General features: G+C 41.0%; 1 protein-coding gene and 1 pseudogene across 1 annotated transcript in view; one reads left to right on the plus strand and one right to left on the minus strand.

Moving 5' to 3' along the window:
• The window catches only part of BLOC1S1 (biogenesis of lysosomal organelles complex 1 subunit 1), a 154,180-nt gene that overhangs the window by 69,779 nt on the left and 61,516 nt on the right, over positions 1–22,885 (plus strand). The window lies entirely within an intron of this gene.
• LOC105865945 (large ribosomal subunit protein uL11 pseudogene) lies at positions 20,724–21,346 on the minus strand (annotated as a pseudogene).

The raw sequence follows: 22,885 nt of genomic DNA on the forward strand, positions 1-22,885 counted from the left end.
GAAGTGATATAGTCAGATAATCTTCCAATCATAATGAAAAACAAATGACAGATTCAAGAAGCCCAGAGGGGCCAGGTGCAGTAGCTCATGCCTGTAGTCCTATCACTCTGGGATGCTGAGGCAGAAAGATCACTTGAGGTCAGGAGTTCAAGACCAGCCTGAGCAAGAGTGAAACCCCGTCTCTACTAAAAAAAAATTAGCCAGGTGTAGTGGTACACACCTATAGTCCCAGCTACTGGGGAAGCTGAGGCAGGATTATCCCTTAAGCCCAAGAATTTGAGGTAGCTGTGAGCTAGGGTGATGACACAGTACTCTCTAGCCCAGGTGGCAGGGCAAGACTCTGTCTCAAAAAAAAAAAAAAAGAATCCCAGAAAACCCAGCAGGGTAGCAGGATAAATACCCTATCCCACACACACTCTCTCTCTCTTAGATACATCGTAGTCAAACTGATGAAATCCAATAATAAAGAGAATATCTTATTCAGAGGGAAAAAACTACATACAAAGGAACAAATTAAGGGTTTCAGCAGCTTTCTCAAAAGAAATTATACAAACCCAGAAAACAATGGTCTGGCAGCTTTACAATACTGTGGGTGGGAGGACTCTAGTGGCATAGAATTCTACCCCCAGTGAAAACATCTTTCTGAAATTAAGGAAAAATAATGAATTTTGAGGCAAACAAAAGCTGAGAAATTGGGGGGAGGGGGGGAAATGGGCATTTATTGAAACCTTAAAATCTGTACCCCCATAATATGCCAAAATAAAAAAGCTGAGAAAATACATTGCCAACATACCTGTGTTACAAGAATTTTTTTTTAATTTCAGGATATAATGAGGGTACAAACAGTTTGGTTACATTTTATGACTTTGCCTCACCCAAGCAAGGATTAGAGGCATGCCTTTCCCCTCTACAATACTCACCGCATCCATTAGTTGTGAATTTACCCCCCCAACCCCCCAATCCCTGGAGAATATTACTACCGTGTGAGCACCAGTGTTGATCAGTTAGTGCCAATTTGATGGCGAGTACATGTGGAGCCTATTCTTCCATTCTTGTGATACCTCACTTTGGAGGATGGGCTCAAACTCTACCCAGGAAAATATGAGAGGGGCTAGATCACTGTCGCTTCTTATAATTGAGTAATATTCCATTGTATACATATACCAAATTTTGATAATCCACTCATGAATTGATGGGCACTTGGGTTGTTCCCACATCTTCTTACAAGAAATTTTTAAAGGAAGTTCGTCAAGTAGAAGAAACATGATATCAGACAGAAATTTGGATCTACACAAAGAAATGAAGATCACTAGAAATGGTAACAATCAAAGTGAATATAAAAGACATTGTCTTATTTTTAGTCATTTTAAAAGATAATTGAGTATAAAACAAAAATTATAATACTATATTGTGCAGTTAATAACCTGAAATAAATGTATAATCACAGTTTTATATGGCCAGTTGGGGAAAAAAGAAGCATATAGTTGTAAGGTTTGGGCACAATATTCCAAGCAGTATAACATTATTTAAAGTAGATAATATTAAAATCTAGCCAGGCATGGTGGCGCATGCCTGTAGTCCCAGCTACTTGGGAGGCTGAGGCAGAAGGATTGCTTGAGCCCAGGAGTTTGAGGTTGCTGTGAGCTAGGCTGACGCCACGGCACTCACTAAGCCTGGGCAACAAGTGAGACTCTGTCTCTAAATAAATAAATAAATAAAGTAGATAATATTAAAATGATATCGTGACATAATCTTATATTTAGAAAATCCCAAAGACTCCACCAAAACAACTGTTAGAACTAATAATCAAATTCAGTAAAGTTATAAGATACAAAAATTGGTTACATTTCTATACTCACTACACAATTACTTGAAAGAGAATTAAGAAAGAAATCCTATTTTTAGTGCCATTAAAAAAAAAAAATACTTAGGAATAGATTTAACCAAGGAGGAGAAAGATCTGTACAATGAAAACTATAATAAATTAAAATTGAAAAAATAAATAAATTGAAATAAATAAATAAATATATCCTGTTTCCTTGGATAAAAAGAATTAATAGTGTTAAAATTTCCACACTACCCCTCTGCAGATTCAATGCTATCTTTGTCAATATTCTAATGACATATTTCAACAGAAATAGAAAAAAACAATCCTAAAATGTGTATGGAGCCAAAAAAGACCACAAATAGCCAAAACAATTGTTAAGCAAGAACAACAAACCTGGAGAGATTAAACATCTTGATTTCAAACTATATTACTAAGTTATAGCAATCAAAACAGTATTGTAGTGACGTAAAAACAAGCTTACAGACCAATGGAAAAAGAATAGACAGCCTAGAAATAAACCCACACATACACGATCAATGAATCTTCCACAAAGGCTCCAAAAATACACAGTGGGGGAAAAAGATAGCCTCTTTAATAAATGGTTTAGGAAAACTGGATATCCACCTGCAAAAAAATGAAATGGAGTCCTTATCTTCTACCATACACAAAATTCAATTCAAAATGGAGTAAAGACTTAAACATAGGACCTGAAATCATAAAACTCTTAGAAGAAAATGTGGCTAAAGCTCCATGACATTGGTCTTGGCAATGATTTTTTGAATATGATGTCAAAAGCATAGTCAATAAAAGCAAAATTAAACAAGTGAGACTACATAAAACTAAAAACTTTCTGCATAACAAAAAACAATCAACAAAATGACAAGGCAACCTATGAAATAAGGAAAAATATTTGCAAACTACATATTCAATAAAGGGTAATATCCAAAATTTATAAGGAACTCATACAACTTAATAACAACAACAAAAAAAAAAACCCACTGTTGGTGACTGAGAATGTAAATGAATACAGCTATTATTAGTCTTTCCATTATGAAAAACTATGTGGAGTTTCCCCCAAAAAAACAAAAATTGGATTACCATATGATCTAACAATCTCACCTCTGAGCATATATCCAAAGGAATTGAAATCAGTATGTTGAAGAGATATCTGCACTTTTATGTTCATTGTAGCCTTATTCTCAATAATTAAGATATGGAATCAACCCAAGTGTCCATCATGAATGTATAGGTAAAGAAGATGTGGTATAAATACACAACAGAATACTATTCAGCCTCAGAAAAGAAGGAAATTCTGTCACTTGCAGCAACATGGACGAACCTGAAAGATACTATGCTGACTGAAATAAGCCAAGTATATAAAGACAACTAGTGCATGATCTCATGAATTATACTTATATATGGAATCTAAAAAAGTCAAAGTCATAAAAACAGAGAGAATGATAGTTCCAGAGGCTTAGGTGTAGGGAGGAATAGGGAGGTGTTAGTCAAAGGGTACAAAGTTTCAGTTAAGATTAAGTTTTTGAGATCTATTTCACAGCATGGAGACCACAGTTAACAATAACGTAATATACATTTCAAAATTGCTAAAAGTTCTCACCACAAAAAAAGTTAAGAAGGTGAGGTGATAGATGTTAATTAGCTTGATTTAATCATTCCATCATATATATATATATATATATGTGTGTGTGTGTGTGTGTATACATATATATCTCAAAACATCACATTGTACTCTATAAATTTATATAATTATTATCTGTCAGTTAAAATTAAATTTTTCAGCTGCATACAGTGGGTCATGCCTGCAATTCCAACACTTCCGGAAGCCAAGGTGGGAAGATCAGTTGAGCCCAGGAATTTTAGATCAGCCTGGACAACAGTGGGAGACCCTGTCTCCACAAAAAATATTTTAAAATTAGCCAGGTGCATTCCTCTGTGCCTGTAGTACCAGCTACTTGGGAGGCTGAGGCAGAATCACTTGAGCCCAGGAGTTCGAGGTTTCAATGAGCTATGATCTCACCACTGCACTGTAGCCTAAGCAAAAGAGCAAGACTGTCTCTTAAAAAAAGTTAAATTAAATTACATTTTTTAAAACATAAAAGTAAAAAAGTTTAAATTTCAAAATAAATGAATGTCGATTAATCACCTACTAAATGCAAAGAGACTGTGTGCTACTATATATAGGACTATAAAATTAAGACAACATGCTTTACCAAAAAAACTAAAAAAAAAGAAGAAAAGAATGTGCATTCTTTGCTAAAGTATAAAATTCTAATTGTAATTATTAGATATCGTTTGGTAATGTTTCTTCAAATTCTCTTAAACCTCATCCAATTTTTGTTTATTTATTTTATGTATAAACTCCCAACCTATGGAATAAGAGAAAATATTTGCAAACCATATATTATTAAAGGGTTAACATTCAAAATGTAAGAGGAATGTATACAAGCCAATAGCAAAAAACAACCCAATTTAAAAATTGACAAAAGACCTATGAGTAAAAGGAAACTCTTTGCTTCCTTGTTGCTCCATGATCTTATCAAGCTCATTCCTACCTAAACACATTTCTACTTGATCTTTCCTCTGACTAGGGTTCTCTTCTCTTTGACTTTTGTATATCTACCCTTCTAACTGCATTCATGTCTCTGCTCAAATATCACCTCCTCAGAGAAGTCTTCCCTGACCACTCTACCTAAAAATACCACTCTCACCCTTCACATGCCCACCATCATTCTGTTATTCTGCTTTATTTTCCTCATGACATTGTCACTACCTGAAACTACATTATGCATTGGTTTGCTACAAGAATATAAGTTTCATGAAAACTTAGATTCTGTCTTCCCCAAAATCATATTAGCACCTTCTACAGTGCCTCATATATAACAGGCACTCCACAAATATTTGCTGAATGAATTTGTGAATATATGAATGGTTCAGTGTTTCATTGCCACCAGTTTTGTTTCTCTTTTGTTCTGAAGTCTATGTGCAATTTCTCAGTAATTCTTCAATATTTCTGGTTTAGTGATGGCATTCTTCAAGATGCATTAAGTTTGTTCATCATATAATTTGTATACATCCGCAATAGGAATATTGCTATGCCATCTCCTCACCTAGTTGCTTTATCTCAAGAAAAACATGTTAGAAAATATTCAGAGAAAGACATTATGGATGGTTTTTGTTTTGTTTTGTTTTCGAGACAGAGTCTCACTCTGTTGCCCAAGCTACAGTGCTGTGGCGTCAGCCTAGCTCACAACAACCATAAACTCCTGGGCTCAAGCAACCCTCCTGCCTCAGCCTCCCAAGTAGCTGGGACTACAGGCATACATCAACATGCCAGCTAATTTTTTCCATATATATTTTTAGTTGTCCAGTTAATTTCTTTCTATTTTTAGTAGAGATGGCGTATCGCTCTTGCTCAGGCTGGTCTCAAACTCCTGACCTGGAGCAATCCTCCCACCTCGGCCTCCCAGAGTGCTAGGATTACAGGCGTGAGCCACCACACCAGGCCTGTAGATGTTTTTTTTTTTTAAACAGGCAAATAGAAATGATTAGGAGTCTTCATGGTAAGCAGGCAAAAAAGGAGATTGGAATTTCAGGTGGGATCACAGAAGGCATGGAAAAGGTAAGCAGAAACCCCTTCACGATGCTATAGAATACACAAAGTATGAGAGAAGGCTCTTAAAGCTTAAAAACATTATAAGACTAGCAAAAAGTCATGCAATTTCACACCATGCCTTATCAGCTATGAAGTGCTATTAGAAGCTAAAAAACTAAGACTCAGGAAAGGGAAAAGAATAGTGCAAGGTCCCAGTGTTGGGTAGCAGAAGAACTACAAGTAGAATTTACGTTGTCTGACTTCTGATAGAGTAGCATCCTACATTTGCACCATGCAGAGGCACCCATAGGTAATGCCACACCTGAGCATATTTTAGCAATAGAATTTAAAACCAAATTAAAATTACTGATGAGGCCAGACGTTTATAAATGTTTGTGATTGAATCGGCCAAAATTGTGACAAGTTGTCTTTGATGCCTTCTCACCCACCTATCAGCTCTCAAGAATACTTACCCAACAGATGTTGCCAACTACAATATTAACAACTGACAGTGACACAAATATTCGTGTAGAGGTAAACTCTTAAGTAAATATTTTGTAATTTTTTTCTGGGACTTTCACAAATTGTACTGCTTACAACTTGTGGCCAGAACAACCATATGCTAAATTCATTAGTGAATTCTGAGAGCAGATTCCCCTGAGCACCATTTGTTTTTCTCTCTGAATTGATCCCGAGTCTGTAATAAAAGAGTCGATAAAGCAAGTGTCCCTTTCCATTGGATGGAACCTGTGCAGAAGCCGCTTACATGACACAAAGCTTCAGCACCTTGGATTCCCAGGGGAAATCATGGGTCACGGTACAGAGCAGAAGCTTCCAGACTCAGCTCAGACTCTCTCTGACCCTTCTACTGCATGATTTGGGTGTTGATTGAGCAACAGAATTTTGTCCTTAGATAGCTGTGTTTTAGGATTGTTCCTCCTGAAGGGACAGGTATGTTGGAGAAGGTCAGAAAGAAAAGAAGAGTAAGTCAAAAACAGGCCGGTGCGGTGGCTCACGCCTGTAATCCTAGCTCTCTGGGAGGCCGAGGTGGGCGGATTGCTCAAGGTCAGGAGTTCGAGGCCAGCCTGAGCAAGAGCGAGGCCCCGTCTCTACTATAAATAGAAAGAAATTAATTGGCCAACTAATATATATAGAAAAAATTAGCTGGGCATGGTGGCGCATGCCTGTAGTCCCAGCTACTCGGGGCGAGGTAAGAGGTAAATTCACACCTAATGGGCGTGGTGCACACTCTCTGGGGGAGGGGCACACTTGTAGCTCTCACTTGGGCGGTGCAAAGGGCGGAGGCTGAGGCAGCAGGATTGCTTGAGCCCAGGAGTTGGAGGTTGCTGTGAGCTAGGCTGACGCCACGGCACTCACTCTAGCCTGGGCAACAAAGTGAGACTCTGTCTCAAAAAAAAATAAAAAATAGCTATGGGAACATAATCCTGAGATTATGTGGAGGCAACTCTGCAGAGTTTGCTGCAAGTCTGAGCTCTTTTCATGAAACCAGATAGGCCATTGTGGCCATTACACTCCCTGCTCCTTCTTTAGGAAATCAGCAGAGAGCTGAAGAGCTAGTGTTGTTCCTGGGCTGGTGAATCTCCAAGGCCACTTTCCAGGTAACAAGTCGTTATACTGTAAGGGAAGGGGCCGCATGTAACAGCTCTCCTTGCCAGGTCCCAGAAATGACCCAAGACCAAGGTTTCTGAATCATCAGGCAAATTCCCTACTGCCTGGTGGGAGCTCCCTGTTACTCATTCAAGAAAATAACATTTCAGAAACCTTAAAAAAAAAAAAAAAAAACTGAGGCTAGCCAGGCGCAGTGGCTCACGCCTATAATCCTAGCACTCTGAGAGGCCAAGGTGGATGGATTGTTTGAGCTCAGGAGTTCACAACCAGCCTGAGCAAGAGCAAGACCCCATCTCTACTAAAAATAGAAAGAAATTAGCTGGATAACTAAATATATACAGAAAAAAATTAGCCAGGCATGGTGGCACATGCCTGTAGTCCCAGCTACTTGAGAGGCTGAGGCAGGAGGATCGCTTGAGCCCAGGAGTTTGAGGTTGCTGTGAGCTAGCCCAGGCAACAGAGTGAGACTCTGTTTCAAAAAAAAAAAACCTAAGGCTAAAGAACAGCATCTTCTCCCCAAGGATAAAAATGGGGCTCTCTGCAAACACTGGCCATCTGTGGGAGGGGAAACAGGCAGCAGATCCCCAAACATTTTTAAATAATACATCTCATCAATAAAAGTTTTAAAAATAAAATTGAGGAAATATCCCCAATATATGTGTATGTTTGTCAGTCTTTAAACTACTTGCATATACTGCTATACAAACATATAGTTTATGTTTTAAAATATACACAAAAACAGAATTTTTTTAAAGGAGCTAAGGAAAAATGCCATCGTTTATCAACTTTTTAAAATTATTTTAACGTATTATGGGGGTACAAGTGATAAGGTTACATATATTGCCCATGCTCTCCTCCCCCTCGAGTAAGAGCTTCAAGCGTGTCCATCCCCCAAATGTTACACACATTACTTGTTGTGGTTGTATATACCCATCCCCTCCTCCCCCCTCCAACCGTCCCGACACCCGATAAATGTTACTTTAAGACACACATTTTAATATCTCTGAGACTGGGAGGTATCTCGTGATCAGTGGTATCTTAGCACAATGTTGTGGTCTTGTTGGCAGCAGGTTTTCTTTCTTAATGGCACATAAAATAATAGTGTATCTGACATTTGACTGTTTCCTAGATTTTATGAAATATGGTATAACTAGAAGGATCTTATGCCTCCTTCTCATACCCTGATGGATCAAGTGGCACGTTCCATTATGTGGGTGCCCTCCACATTTAGAGACCAGTGACAGGGACTGTGATGTTCCTGGGCCATTGATCACAAACAAAATAGAGTGAGGCAGGTGAGAGTGGGGAGAGGTAAATTCACACCTAATGGGCGTGGTGCACACTTTCTGGGGGAGGGGCACACTTGTAGTTCTCACTCGGGTGGTGCAAAGGCAATATATGTAACCAAAGTGTTTATACCACTGTAATATTCTGAAATTTAAAAAAATAGAGTGAGAGAAAATCACTCATAAAAAATTCATAGATTCTCCAAGGGAAAAAAATTCCCTTTCTTCTCAGTAAAATAACAAGCCTGAGACCCTTAGTGAAGCTGATCATGGCAAGGAAACATTCAAATTGCTCCCAGTTATTTTTTGGTTTCTCACTATGACCTTAGGCCAGTAGTTAATTTCTCTAGGAAGGTTTTACCTTCCTCATTGAAAAGTGGGCGCAATAAGCCTCACAGGGTTTCATTTCTATAGATAACTGTCATATGCCACTCCCCAAGCCAAGGATCAGTATGGGGGGGTGGTGAGCAAAGAAGGTGAGATATTCTCTATCTTCAAGCAAATTACAGTCCAGATGCGAATGTCAGGCAGTTTTTAGTAAGGCGCTGGCGTGAGCAAATGGCCAGGTGAGTAAAAATGGCTTCTTACTCCAAAATTACATGCTACATATATGCAAGCAACACTGTACAAAATAGGAAAATTTGTTGTGAATACAGATGTGAGAAGACCAGTGCCTCGACCAAGAAGGAAAAGGTAAGTGCTAAGATATCCAGATGAACAGAAAACAGTCTCTGAGCTTAAGGTATTTGCAGCATAGCAGGAAGACAGGCTTACCCTATAAAACTGACTACGGGATACAGCAGACGCACAACTGTGTGTTATGGGAGCCACAAGGAAGCAGCCAGCTCAGCCTAGAACTTAGAGGAAAGCCTCGGTATAAGAGTTCACACTTGAGCTGGATCTTGAAGGATGAATAGGTGTTTGATAGTTCTAAAGAGGACTGAGGAGAGCAGCAGGGAACTCTTTGTAGGCTTTCTCAGAGGAAAAAAAGAAAGGAAAGAGGGAGGAAAGAAGAGCAGGAGAGAGGAAAATCACTGGCATTAAATAATTCCTTAAAGATTCTGAAAGAGGTGACTTTTCTGGCTCAGGAAGAGCCTCCAGAAGCTTCTGCTCTGCTTCCCTGAATCCATGGGGAGGCAGCAGAGAGGTAAAGGAATGATGGACTTCAGGAGACATTTTTCCTTTCTCCATCCTAATTTCTGGTGGTCCTATTTGCCCAGGATTGCACATTTCTGGAAAAAGCTTGAGGTCCACAATGGCCAATCAGACCATGGTGACCGAGTTCTTCCTCCAAGGCCTGACAGATACCAAGGAGCTCCAGGTGACAGTTTTCCTGCTCCTCCTGCTTGCCTATCTCGTGACTGTCTCTGGGAACCTGACCATCATCAGCCTGACCTTGCTGGACACCCGCCTACAAACCCCTATGTACTTCTTCCTCCGGAATCTGTCCTGCTTAGAAATTTGGTTCCAGACTGTCATAGTGCCCAAGATGCTGCTCAACATTGCCACAGGGACCAAAACCATCAGCTTTGCTGGGTGCATTACCCAGGACTTTTTCCACATCTTCCTGGGGGCCACAGAGTTCTTCCTCCTCACAGCCATGGCCTATGACCGGTACGTTGCCATCTGCAAGCCCCTCCACTACCCCGTGCTCATGAGCAGCAGGGTCTGCACACAGCTCATCCTCACCTGCTGGCTGGCAGGGTTCTCCTTCATCATTGTGCCCGTCATCCTGACCAGTCAGCTTCCATTCTGTGACACCCACATCAACCACTTCTTCTGTGACTATACGCCTCTGATGGAGGTGGTCTGCCGTGGGCCAAAGGTGCTGGAGATGGTGGATTTCACCCTGGCCTTGGTGGCACTGCTCAGCACCTTGGTGCTGATCACCCTGTCCTATGTCCAGATCATCAGGACGATTGTCAGGATCCCCTCTGTCCAGGAGAGGAAGAAGGCTTTCTCCACCTGTTCCTCCCATGTCATTGTGGTTACCATGTGCTATGGAAGCTGTTTCTTTATGTATGTCAAGCCCTCCCCAGGCAAAGGGGTTGATCTAAACAAAGGAGTGTCTCTAATCAATACAATTATTGCCCCCCTCTTGAACCCCTTCATCTATACTCTCAGGAACCAACAAGTTAAGCAGGTAGTGAAAGACCTAGTCAGAAAAATGACTTGGTTCAAAAATAAATAAATAAATAAGAGTCCTATAAGACATCTTCCAGGGAACAATGCGTACCCTCCCCAGAGTAAATCTACATGATGCCAGGGCAAGAAGCAAAGCTCAGGGGCCTAGGCCCCCATTCTACCCCAGCACGGTGCAAATTTCCCACAGGCCATGAGGAAGATGTCCTTATACCATATGTTATAGCTTACAGCCTTCATAAGTTACCAAGCCTCAGCCTTAGGTTTGCCCCTGTTTTCAGTACTCTGTCAGCCAAAGAAATGAGAAAGAGCTAGCCTATGTGCCCAGGTGCCCTCACCTAGACTCTAGGATAGCTGAGGTTCATCATCATGCCACTGTCATTTCTAGCACCTGTAGTGTTTGTAGGGTGCTTTACAGTTTCTAAAGCATTTCCTCATCACTAATCTCATTTAATCTTCACACTAAGCCTATGAAGTAGATGGAAAAATCATTATTCACATTTTACATAAAGATATTAATACTTAAAACAGTTTAAGTGAATTGCCAAAGATCACAGAGGAGACCAGGATTCAAACCCAGGACTTCTTCATCTAAATGCAATACCATGTTTCCTACAGATGTGGAACATCTGGCTTCATTAGTCGTCTTTTGCTGCACACAAGTTACCCCAAAGTTTAGCAGCTTAAAACAGCACACATTTATTCTCTTACAGTTTCCATGGGTTAGTAATTTGGATGCAGTTTAACTGGGTACTGCTGGTTCATGGTCTTTCATGAGGTTGCAGTCAAGCTGTCAACTGGGGCTGTGATCTCATCTGAAGACTCAACTGGGGGAGGATTAACTTCTGAGCTTGCTCCAGTTGATGTTGGCAAGCTATAGTTCCTCGGTGCCTGTTGCCATGTGGGCCACTCCATAGAGCAGTTCACAACAGGGAGCTGGCTTTCCTCAGAGAAAACAAATAAAAGAATGCCCAAGAAAAAAAATTGTAACCTAATGTTAGAAGTGACATCACATTGCTTTTGCCATATGCTATTTGTTAGAAGCAAGTCACTAAGTCCAGCCCATATTCAGGGGAAGAGATGACACAAAGATATGAATATCAGGAGGTAGAGATCATCAGGAGCCATATCATAGGCAGCCTACTGCAATCCACCCTCTGGTCCTCAGTGATTCATGTCCCTCCTATGCACAAAATATATTCACCCTTCTCAATGGCAACAAAGGTCTCATCTCATTCTGCTCAAAATTCACAATCTCATCATCTAAATCAGGTCCAGGCAAAGATGAAGCTCCTTGGGTGAAGTTCCTTAAGCACAGCCCCTCAACTAAGGTTCTCCCCAGTCTTCAGACCTGAGAAACTAAAGAGGAAAATTAGCTTACACACACACCCAACATGCAATGGTGGGACAGGCATGGGACAACCACTATAGCTATTTCCATTCAAAAATGGGAAACCACAAAAAAATCGCTAGTCCAGAAAACTTATGAAATTCAGCTGGAAAATGTTGTAAACTCCTTGATTAGTTCAAGAGCTGGGAACAATTCACCATAGCTCTTGAGCAGCTGTTGGTTCTGCCCTCTGAGTCATTCTTTCTTTTTCATTGGAGGTAGTAGTACACAGGTGTAGCTGAATGGCTTTCTCCGCTTTCTTTCTTCCAGTAGAATTTTGGTGACCCACCTGCCTTTTTCTATTTTGTACTGTCTCCTTTTTAATCCAAGATGACAGAGTTTCTGCTGATACAACTCATTTGAGAACTTTATGGCTCCCCTGTGTAGCTTCCTGATGCTTACTTCATTAGATGGAAACCACAGCCACAGCAAATCTCCTCGTCATAAGCTCTTCTCTACCTCGGACTCCTGACCAAGGCCTGAAAGACAATAAATGTCTTAGTATCTGTATTATTTTATTGAAAGAATCTCTGAAGCACTTTCTTAACTTCTTTAAAGGGCCTTTTGTGCTTTGTACTCAAGCACCACCTCAATATTTCTGAGATCTTAAGGTATTATATTGATTTCACCTTTAGACTAGTTTTCACGAAAGTGCCCTGATTTGGATCCTTACTCAGAAGCCATACCCTAATTTTACCATTAGGGGAGAATTTCCAAAACCATCAAGTCGTGCATCTCTTTTGTTTAACAGTCTTTACTTCAACCTTCCTCTCTCCTCTTACTATAAGTATCAAAAAGAAATCAGATGGCACCTTTGCTTAGAAATCTCCCTAGCTAGATTGCCCAGTTCTCTAGGCACATTTTCTACTTTCCACGTGACTGCAGGAGACATTATTGCTAAGCCTTTGCTACTCCATAACAAAGATCCTTCTTTGCCAGTTTCCAATAAGATTTTCCTCAGCTTTCTGAAAGCCTTCACCCACAGCATCCTCAAACCTCAAAATTCTACAAATGGTGTTTTCAAGGTTAAGCTTTCACTAATAGTCTCCTGAAATCTTTAAAGCTTTTCCATCTTCTACCCACTTCCTAATCCCAAAACCACTCCTCCATTTTAGATTGTTGTCACAGCAGTACCCAACTTCCAGGTACTGAAATCTATATTTGTTATTTATTGCTGCTTAACAAATTACTCCCAAACCCTAGTGGCTTAAACATTTATTATCTCTTAGTTTCATTAGTCCAAGAATCAAAGTGTTGATTAGCTGGATGGCTTTGGCTCAAGATCTCTCATGAGATTCTAGTCAACCTGTCAACCAGGGTTGTGGTGTCATTTGAAGGCATGGCTGAGGGAGGGTCTGTTCCGAAACATGCTCCTACGGTTGTTGGCAAAATTCAATTCCTTACGCAGTGGTCCCCAACCTTTTTGGCACCAGGGACCATTTTCATGGAATGCTATTTTTCCATGGACTAGGGAGCAGGGGATGATTCAAATGCATTACATTTGTTGTGTACTTTATTTATATTATTATTATATTGTAATATATAATGAAATAATTATACAACTCACTATAGGTTGGGAACCCCTGCCTTACATTCTATTTGCAAAGGCAATCCCTCAATTTCTTGCCATGTAACATTATACAAAAGATAGTTCATGGCCACTGAATTCCATCAAATTAATTGAACAAGATAACACCCAAGATAGTGGCCAGTTTTTTTGTAACCTAATTTCAGACATGTCATCCCCTTGCTTTTGCCATATTTTATTTGTTAGAAGTAATTCGCTGTACCAAGCCCACACTCAAAGGGTGGGGATTACATAAACCAGGAGGTAAGGACTATTGGGGGTCATCTCAGAGGCTGCCTATCCTACCGGCTTAACCTCTTTATTTTACAAATGAGAAAACTGAGGCCAAGAGCTCAAGACACTCAACTAGAGAGTTGTTCAATGTAAACAATCTTTATACTCATTTCAACTAAAAGTATAAAGAATTATGTACAATTTTAGAAAACAATACTGAGTGACTCTTCCATGCAATTAATACCCAGAGTTGATTTATCTAGAGAGATTACTTTTAAGGATAACAAGATATGGAGGTTTATCAAGAGTTTCTTCTCTCTACTGTTGCAATAAACCAAGAAAATTCGATGGATAACAAGAACTCTCAATCTGGGACAAACTCATTAACTGAGAGAAAAAGTGAGATGCTTGAAAAGATAGGAAAACGTGTCCCATGTGGCTAGAGGTGACTGTTCACTTTCCTGCCTGGTGTTGGCACCTCCTCTACCTCCCCTCCCAAGCTTATACCCAGGCCTAACTCCAGAAAAATAAGCTGCTTCCAGACCCCAGCTTAGTGAGATGAAGTTCCAAGTTCACTTTCCAGTTGGTTAGCAGGACCTCTCTTCCTGCTGCTATTCCCTGATTGCTGCCTTCCCCCACTATTCCTCTACTGATGCAAAGATACCTCCTCCTCTGAAAGGAGTTTGTTCCCCACACTAGCTCCAAATCATTCCCATTTATATCCATGGCACCACCTTCCTTTCATTCTTTGAGCCTAGACATTTTGAAGTCATCACTGACTCTTCCCTGCCATCTGTCACCCACTCCTCTTGTCTCTTCCTCCAAACTTCCGCTCAGATTCACCCCACCCTTGTATTTCAACAATCCTCACATAGTTCACATGTCAAATATGACTAGTTTCCAGAGACCACAGGAAATGGTCACATATTCTTTGCTTACCCATAGCTACCTCTTTGGTAGTTCCCTCCTACCGTAACTGGGATTGCCCAGGTGGCTTGCATTGATGATGTGACTCAAGCAAACATAATGCAAATGGAAACACGGGCATTTAACATTCAAGGGCATTGAAAAGCTCTGACAGCCATGTGAACAAGCCTGAGCAAGCCTACTAGGTGATAAAAGGCACGCAGTCTGCCTGCTTCCATCAGCCTAACTGACAATAATCTCACACACACCAAGACAGAACTGCCCAGTGAAGCAGCAGGCATGGAGGGTACATGTGTGAGTCCTTTAAAGACCAACAGAAGAACCACTCAAATGATCCCAGCCCAAATTGCCAACCCACAGAATCATAAACGAAATAAATGTTGTCGTGTAAGCTATTGAGGTGGTTTATTACTCAACAAAAATTAACTATGCTAATAAAAAGTAAATATATAGGGTAAACGCATACCCTATTAGTCCTGATTAAGGATCCAAAATTAAGAAATTGGGATCAGAGAGTGTTTTCTCATGTGAGTTGAATTTGGTTTGATAAAACCAAGAAAGAGAGCTTGGTCTCTTCTCATCTATGGTCATAAGCTAGTGGAAGTTACCAAGGAAATAGGATCTGAACAGGAGGCCAACTGAGGCAGAACTATTTACTTTTTCTTCTGGAGCATTCAATGCTCTCCTCACTGGGCATCTGGACTTTGCAGTAAGACTCAGATGGGAAGACTGACCTAGTGGGTTTCGAAGTCATGTCCCAAAGAGCCTGACCTTAATGCATTTACTATGTGATAGGTTTTAAAGTCTCCCGGAAAGCTCAAAACCTACTTGTGGCCCCAAAGCCCCCACGCCATCATCAGAAGCATTTCTGCGCCACTCTTCTCCAGAGGTTCGATCCCCTGAGAACAAAATTATCAGATGAAGATGATAGCCTACAAGGGAGGTTCCCAGAGCTGCCCAGTCTGAGCGTGTATTTCTCAGAAGGTATGGAAAATCGGGCAGGAGGAGAGTGTAATAATCTGCTCACTTCCCTGGAATCAGTCTTGGCTGAATGTTTTTCTTTCTTTTCCCCATCCCCATCACGACACCCAATTTAAGAGCCAGGTTAAAGTAAACAAATGTACTATACACCAACAATGTGTAGTATCATAGCATGAGTCCACCGCATTAGTAGCTAGCAAATTTACTCCATCTTCTATTTCAAAGTGATTATGATGTGAAAATAATTCCTCTATGAGGCCCCCCACTGGAACTGTGGAAAGGGAGATGGGGGCTGAGTATCTAGGATACAGCTTTTAGGCTGTGCACATGTTGACCAAATTCTTGGAGCATGGAGGGATTATTCCAGAGATAATCTAAGTAAATGGCGCCCTCTAGTGTGAGATACTATTTTTACAATGTCACATGAACCACATGTTAAATTCTTGAAAGGACTTAAAATTCTTACACAATGAAGTCACTGTCCCAGGAATGATCTAATCAAATGCCTCCCTCCAAGTGGTAGGTTTTTGGAGGTTTTTGGTATTTTTTTAAGAAAATTTCAAATACTGAAGAGAATTACTCACAGATTAAGGAACTCCTGTTTAGATACAATTGCCAAATAAGAGATTTAAGGACACCCAATAGATATTAAAAGATCAAAGTAAAATCATTAACAAAAATAGTCATAATTTACCATACATCAGCTTTTCCCACATCATACCTCAAGTAGGGAAAACAGTAACTAATAGCCAAAATTCCTCTTTTACTCTGGGTAGCTGGCAAAGCTAGGATTTTTATGTGTTTAGCTGAATATATTAGGTTATTAAGTATGGAATGTCCTATTTCTTTAAGTGTTGAGTTTGACAGTTGGGATCTCTGACATTTGGCTTTGACACTTTTTGGTTTGTTTTTTGGTTGTTTTTTTTTTTTCAATCGTGCAGGTACATACTCATTCTTTCAAACACACATATTTTTTTTTGTATTTTTTTTCAGCATATTATGGGGGTACAAATTTTAAGGTTTCAATAAATGCCCATTCCCCCCCACAAGTCTGAGTCTCCAGCATGACCATCCCCCAGATGGTGCACATCTCATTCATTATATATGTATATACCCGCCCCCCTCCCCCCTCCCACCTGCCCAATACCCTATTACTGTAGTACCTATGTGTCCACTTAGGTGCTGCTCAGTTAATACCAATTTGCTGGTGAGTATATGTGGTGCTTGTTTTTCCATTCTTGGGATACTTCACTTAGTAGTATGGGTTCCAGCTCTAACCATGAAAATATAAGATGTGCTATATCACCGTTGTTTCTTAGAGCTGAATAGTACTCCATGGTATACATATACCACATTTTATTAATCCATTCTTGGATTGATGGGCACTTGGGCTGTTTCCACAGCCTTGCAATTATGAATTGTGCTGCTATAAACATTCGAGTGCAGGTGTCTTTTTTGTAGAGTGTCATTGGATCTTTTGGGTAGATGCCCAGCAATGGGATTGCTGGATCAAATGGTAGATTCACTTGTATCGCTTTAAGGTATCTCCATATTGCTTTCCACAGAGGTTGAACTAGTTTGCAGTCCCACCAGCAGTGTAGGAGTGTTCCTCTCTCTCTGCATCCATGCCAGCATTTATTGTTTGGAGACTTTTTAAAGGCCATTCTCACTGGAGTTAAGTGATATCACATTGTGGTTTTGATTTGCATTTCCCTGATGATTAGAGATGTCAAACACACATTTTGGCTTGTGATTATTTTCCAAATGTTTTTTAGAGCAATTTTTATGAAACCATAGATAAGTCAAAATTTCGGGTTATTTTTTAATATGGGTTCCACCGTGAACCAATGCAGCGCAGAAAGCTCGAAATACTAAATGAAATGTTTGGGAAGGATGTGGCTAATGAACGCACAGGACCTTGACGGTTTGAGAAGTTCCATTCTGTTGATTTTAATCTTGAAAATGAGCCACGTGGGTAACCTGAGACCAAGTTGAATAATGATGAGCTGAAAGCTGTCGTGGAAGCAAATCCATCTCAACCTACACGTGAATTAGCAGCAAGGTTTGATGTTACTATTCCAACAATATTGGACCATTTGAAACAGATGGGCAAGGTAAAGACGCTGGATAGATGGGTTCCACATGAATTAAACGAGCATCAGACTCAAAGCTTGCCTTTCTTTGCTGACACAACATAGAGGCAAACCATTTCTACACCATATTGGTACATGTGATGAAAATGGATTATTTTTGACAATCACAAGCATTCGGCACAATGGTTGAATAAAGACAAAGTGCCGAAACACAGGCCAAAACTGAATATTCACCAAAAAGTCTACTAGTGTCTATTTGGCGGTTCAGCACTAGTATTATCCACTACAGCTTCATGAAACCTGGTCAATCAATTACAGCAGACGTCTACTGCAACCAACTGGACAAAATGATGAGAAAGCTTGCAATTAAGCAGCCGAGGTTGGTCAATAGAGACAGGCCAGTCCTCTTGCAAGGCCCTACATGTCACATAAAGCAACGCTGCTCAAACTACAGAAGCTAGACTTGGAAACTCTCTGTCATCCACAGTATTCACCAGACCTTGCACCAACTGACTACCACTTCTTCCAGGCTTTGGACCACTTCTTGCAAGGAAAAATATTCAATTCTCAACAAGCTGTGGAGAACACCGTTAGCAATTTCATCACCACTTGCTCTCTAGGCTTCTTCGCTGCTGGCATAAACAAACTACTCTTAAAATGGCAAAACTGTGTCGATAATTTAGGCACATACTTTGATTAATTGTACTGCTTCTTGTTTGAGATATAACAAACTAAATTTTTTATTCAAAATCAGACATATTGATCATATTTAATGATCAATATAAAAATCTTAAATCTGTCAGTTTCTTTCTTTAAGCTGTCCAAAGCAGTAGGAGCAGCAGCCCAAACTCACTGTCATTTAACTGCTTGTACCCATAATGCTATACTCAGGAACCACCATTCAGTGGCACTTCAGATGACAATAGGTAATTATTTACGTAACGGTTTCGTGGCTGAAAGCCAAAGACTACCAGTTTTGCATCCTCTGATGATACCTGAATCCCTAATCATCTTTAAACACAATGAGATCAAATGATCAATCCTAGATTCCCACCCGTGCAACCATTTCTGATACTAAACACCATATCAGTGTATCAGAGTTCAGTTGTAAATAACAGAGGCCACCCTAGCTGGTTTAAGCAGAAATATATTTAATTCAGATAATTAAGTGTTTACAACACCCAATTAATGGAAGGCCTAGAAGAGCAGATTCTCTTCTAAGATTCTAGGAATGAGATTTAGAACAACAATGTAGATCAGACCTGCCAAGGAATCTGCTACCACTGCCAAGGTCAAGAAAGTGGGGCATTAGGAAGCCACTGCTCCAGTTGCTGGTTCCAAAAACACATCACCTTTACCTCTATCCATGCCAAGAAAATGGATGCCCTAAGACCCTGCCTCTTGACACCCACAGTGCTGAGATCTCTGCTACAACTGCCACAGAAAACAACTAAGAAACAACGAAGCAAGAGAAGCACAGCCTTTGCCTCAATTTCTCTACCCTCCATATCTCACATAGGCACTTCAGCCTGTTAGAAACTAGTTCATGTGTTGGCTGAGCGTGGTGGCTCACTCCTGTAATCCTAGCACTCTGGGAGGCCGAGGCGGGCAGATCATTTCAGCTCAGGAATTCAAGACCAGCCTGAGCAAGAGCCAGATCCCGTCTCTGCTAAAAAAAAAAAAAAAAAAAATGAAAGAAATTAGCTGGACAACTAGAAATATACAGAAAAATTTAGCCAGACGCAGTGGCACATGCCTGTAGTCCCAGCTACTCAGGAGGCTGAGGCAGGAGGATTGCTTAAGCCTAGGAGTTTGAGGTTGCTGTGAGCTAGGCTGACACCAAGGCACTCTAGCCCAGGCAACAGAGTGAGACTCTTATCAAGAAAGAAAGAAAGAAAGAAAGAAAGAAAGAAAGAAAGAAAGAAAGAAAGAAAGAAAGAGAGAAAGAGAGAAAGAGAAAGAGAGAAAGAGAGAGAGAGAGAGAGAGAGAAAGAGAGAGAGAGAGAGAGAGAAAGAAAGAGAGAGAAAGAAAGAAAGAGAAAGAGAAAGAGAGAGAGAGAGAAAGAGAGAGAGAGAGAGAGAGAGAGAGAGAGAGAGAGAAAGAGAAAGAGAAAGAGAGAGAAAGAGAGAAAGAGAAGAGAAAGAGAGAGAGAGAGAAAGAGAGAAAGAGAGAGAGAGAGAGAGAGAGAGAGAGAGAGAGAGAGAGAGAGAGAGAGAAAGAGAGAAAGAGAGAAAGAGAGAAAGAGAAAGAGAGAAAGAGAAAGAGAGAAAGAGAGAGAAAGAGAAAGAGAGAAAGAGAGAAAGAGAAAGAGAGAAAGAGAGAAAGAGAAAGAAAGAGAGAAAGAGAGAAAGAAAGAAAGAAAGAAAGAAAGAAAGAAAGAAAGAAAGAAAGAAAGAAAGAAAGAAAGAAAGAAAGAGAAAGAAACTAGTTCATGTGTAGAACCTGAGCTGTACAGGAGTTTGGGGAATGTATCCTTTAGCTCTCTAGACTCTAGGAGGCAGAAAGGCATGCTGTGAAAGAGTTGGGATGGAATTGAATGAGCAATCTGCAATATGTGTCAAAGCACCTCTTCTAAGCTACGTACCAACTGCTCTTCTAAGCTCTGAAGCAATAGTTATGAACAAAACAAAGCCCGTGCCTTCATGGAGCAGACCTTCTAATGGAAGATACATACACTAACACTCAAACAAATAATAATAATATAATTCTGATTGAGATATATGCAATGAAGAATAGGAGATAAGGTGGTCGGTGTGTGGTGCTACTTTATCTAGACAGCTCGAGAAAGTCTGTCTGAAGAGGTGAAATTTGAGCTGAGACTTAAATAATGAGACAGCATCTGTGGAAAGATGTAGGGTAACAGCCTCTGGACAAAGGGAACAGCCAGCGTGTTCAAGGAAGAGAAGGAAGGCTAGCACGGCTGGAGCACAGTGGTCAAGGAAGACAATATGCACCCCCATAAAATGCTGAAAAAAATAAATAAAAATTAAAAAAAAGAAGACAACAGCAAGGTGGGGTTTTTTTGGGGGGAGGAGTGTTAAATGATCCTTTATTGAAATATTTTCCTTTGTACTTTTTAACTAGCTGGGCATTCCACTGCACCACTGTTGATGTCATCTATGATGTCATGTGGGTGGCTCCCATCAACATTGCAGCTGGCAGACTGGGCAGTGCCCAGAATCTCTTTAATGGTTCCAGAAAATTCTCTGGCTAAAGACCAGTGCCGCATCTGTCTGGCAATATTGACAATCTCATCAAAAGTGATATTTCCGTTGTGTTTAATGTTTTTCTGCTTCCTTCTGTCTCTTGGTGGTTCCTTGAGGGCTTTGATGATCAGGGCAGAGGCAGAAGGTACCACTTCAATCTGGGCCTGTCTATTCTGAATAGTTAGTTTCACTGTAATCCTCAGACCTTCCAGTCACCGGTTGCCTTGGCGATATCATCACCAACCTTTTTTGGAGACAGACCCAGGGGGCCGATCTTGGGGGCCAGGGCAGACGTGGCACCGACTTCGCCGCTGGTGCACCTCAGGTATACGACTTTGATCCCGTTGGGGTCCAACTTAGGCGGCATGGTGGAGGCGGCTGGTGTCGAATGAACCCGGATTCGGGACAACGGAAGAAAGTTGCACCCTGGCCTCCTCCGAGCCGAAAACCGAAAGGACAGCAAGGTGTTTTAAAATGTAGGTTTTATTATTATACACTCAGATATGGTACAGGCAACAGATCAGGAGACAATGCCATCATAAAGATACTCTATTACAGTTGCAAGAAGAGGGGCATGCCACATCACGCAGGGCCACATGGGGAAGCACCAGGGTTGATCGTGAGGCAGAGGGAGCAAGCATAAATGCCAGCAAGAGCCTTGACTGTGGTTTTCACAAGAAGAAATGGGCAAGACAGGATAAGCAGGCTAAGCAGGTTGAGGATGGTCTGGTTAGAATAATTTCAGTGGGCTCTGTCTCTAGTTGTCTGGGACCTGACCCTGGGGTGATTAGAGCTGGGGAACATTGGCCCAGAGTGTCAGAGCCCAATTAAGGAGGCAGCCAAGGTGTGGACCCTGGAGTGGTTGGTTTGCATAGGAAAGGCACTCTTGCAGGTGTCGCATCTAGGAATTAGCTGACCTAGGGGTGCCCAGATGTCAAAACATCCGAATAAAAAGACACACGATTAATACAAGGACAAATTCATTACGGTCTTGTGGAAGGAGTTTGCATCTTATCCCACCTATCATGAAAAGCTATGAGCTATGGGAGTGTTTGAAAGAGGAGAATGATATCACCTGACTTACACTTGGAGAAAATCCCCACCAGCTGGTTTGAAGACAAGACTGTGGGGGCAGGAATGGCCCAGAGAGACAATTTTTATCAGTGATCATGGTGAGAGAGGGTTGCTTGGGATTAAATTAAATTTTTGAGGCCAGAGCTGACAGGACTTGCTGAGAAATTAAATGTGGCTGTTAAGAAAAGAAACTAGTCTGGGGTTGGGCACCCGTGTAGCTCTGACTTCGATGGTGCAAAGGCAATATATACAACCAAAGCCTTTGTACCCCTGTAATATTCTGAAATTCAAAACAAAATTTTTTTAAAGGAACTAATTTAAATGGACAGCTAGATATTTGGTCTGAGCAACTGGCTGTCAACAAGTCACTCACTGTGCCTGGGAAGCTTGGGAGAGGAGCAAGCGTTCTAGCTGGGGCATGGTAGGCCGCGATGCCCCTGAGACATCTAAGGGGAGATACTCAGTCGTATATACAAGGGTCAGGGCCAAAGACGTATGTTTGAGAGTCGTAGAAGTTAAAGAAAGGGTTTCAGGAAGGAGAGGGGATCAAATGTGCAAATACTGCTGAGAGATTAAGGTCAGGACTAAAAATTGAGCATTGGATTTGGCAACGTGGGGGCTGCTGGTGATGTGGATGAGAGAGAATTACGTAGCAGTAGGGAGAGCTGGAGAAAATGAGAGATAAAAAGTGGAGACAGCAAGTGTCAACTGGAGGGGGCACTGGGATTGAGGCAGAGGCCCAGGCTATTTCAGGTGGCACCTCTGATCTACCCACAAACTGCACCCCCACCCCCTCCCCATTCTGCCCAGACTGCAAACATTCAGAAAGCTTCACTCTGCATCAAGTGCCCCACTCTGCATATCCGCAGGGAGGTGGAAACCCGGTCCTTGCACCCATGAGCTCCTGGGTAAGT

This window comes from Microcebus murinus, chromosome 10 (assembly GCF_040939455.1).
Source record: "Microcebus murinus isolate Inina chromosome 10, M.murinus_Inina_mat1.0, whole genome shotgun sequence".
NCBI classification, from domain to species: Eukaryota; Metazoa; Chordata; class Mammalia; order Primates; family Cheirogaleidae; genus Microcebus; species Microcebus murinus.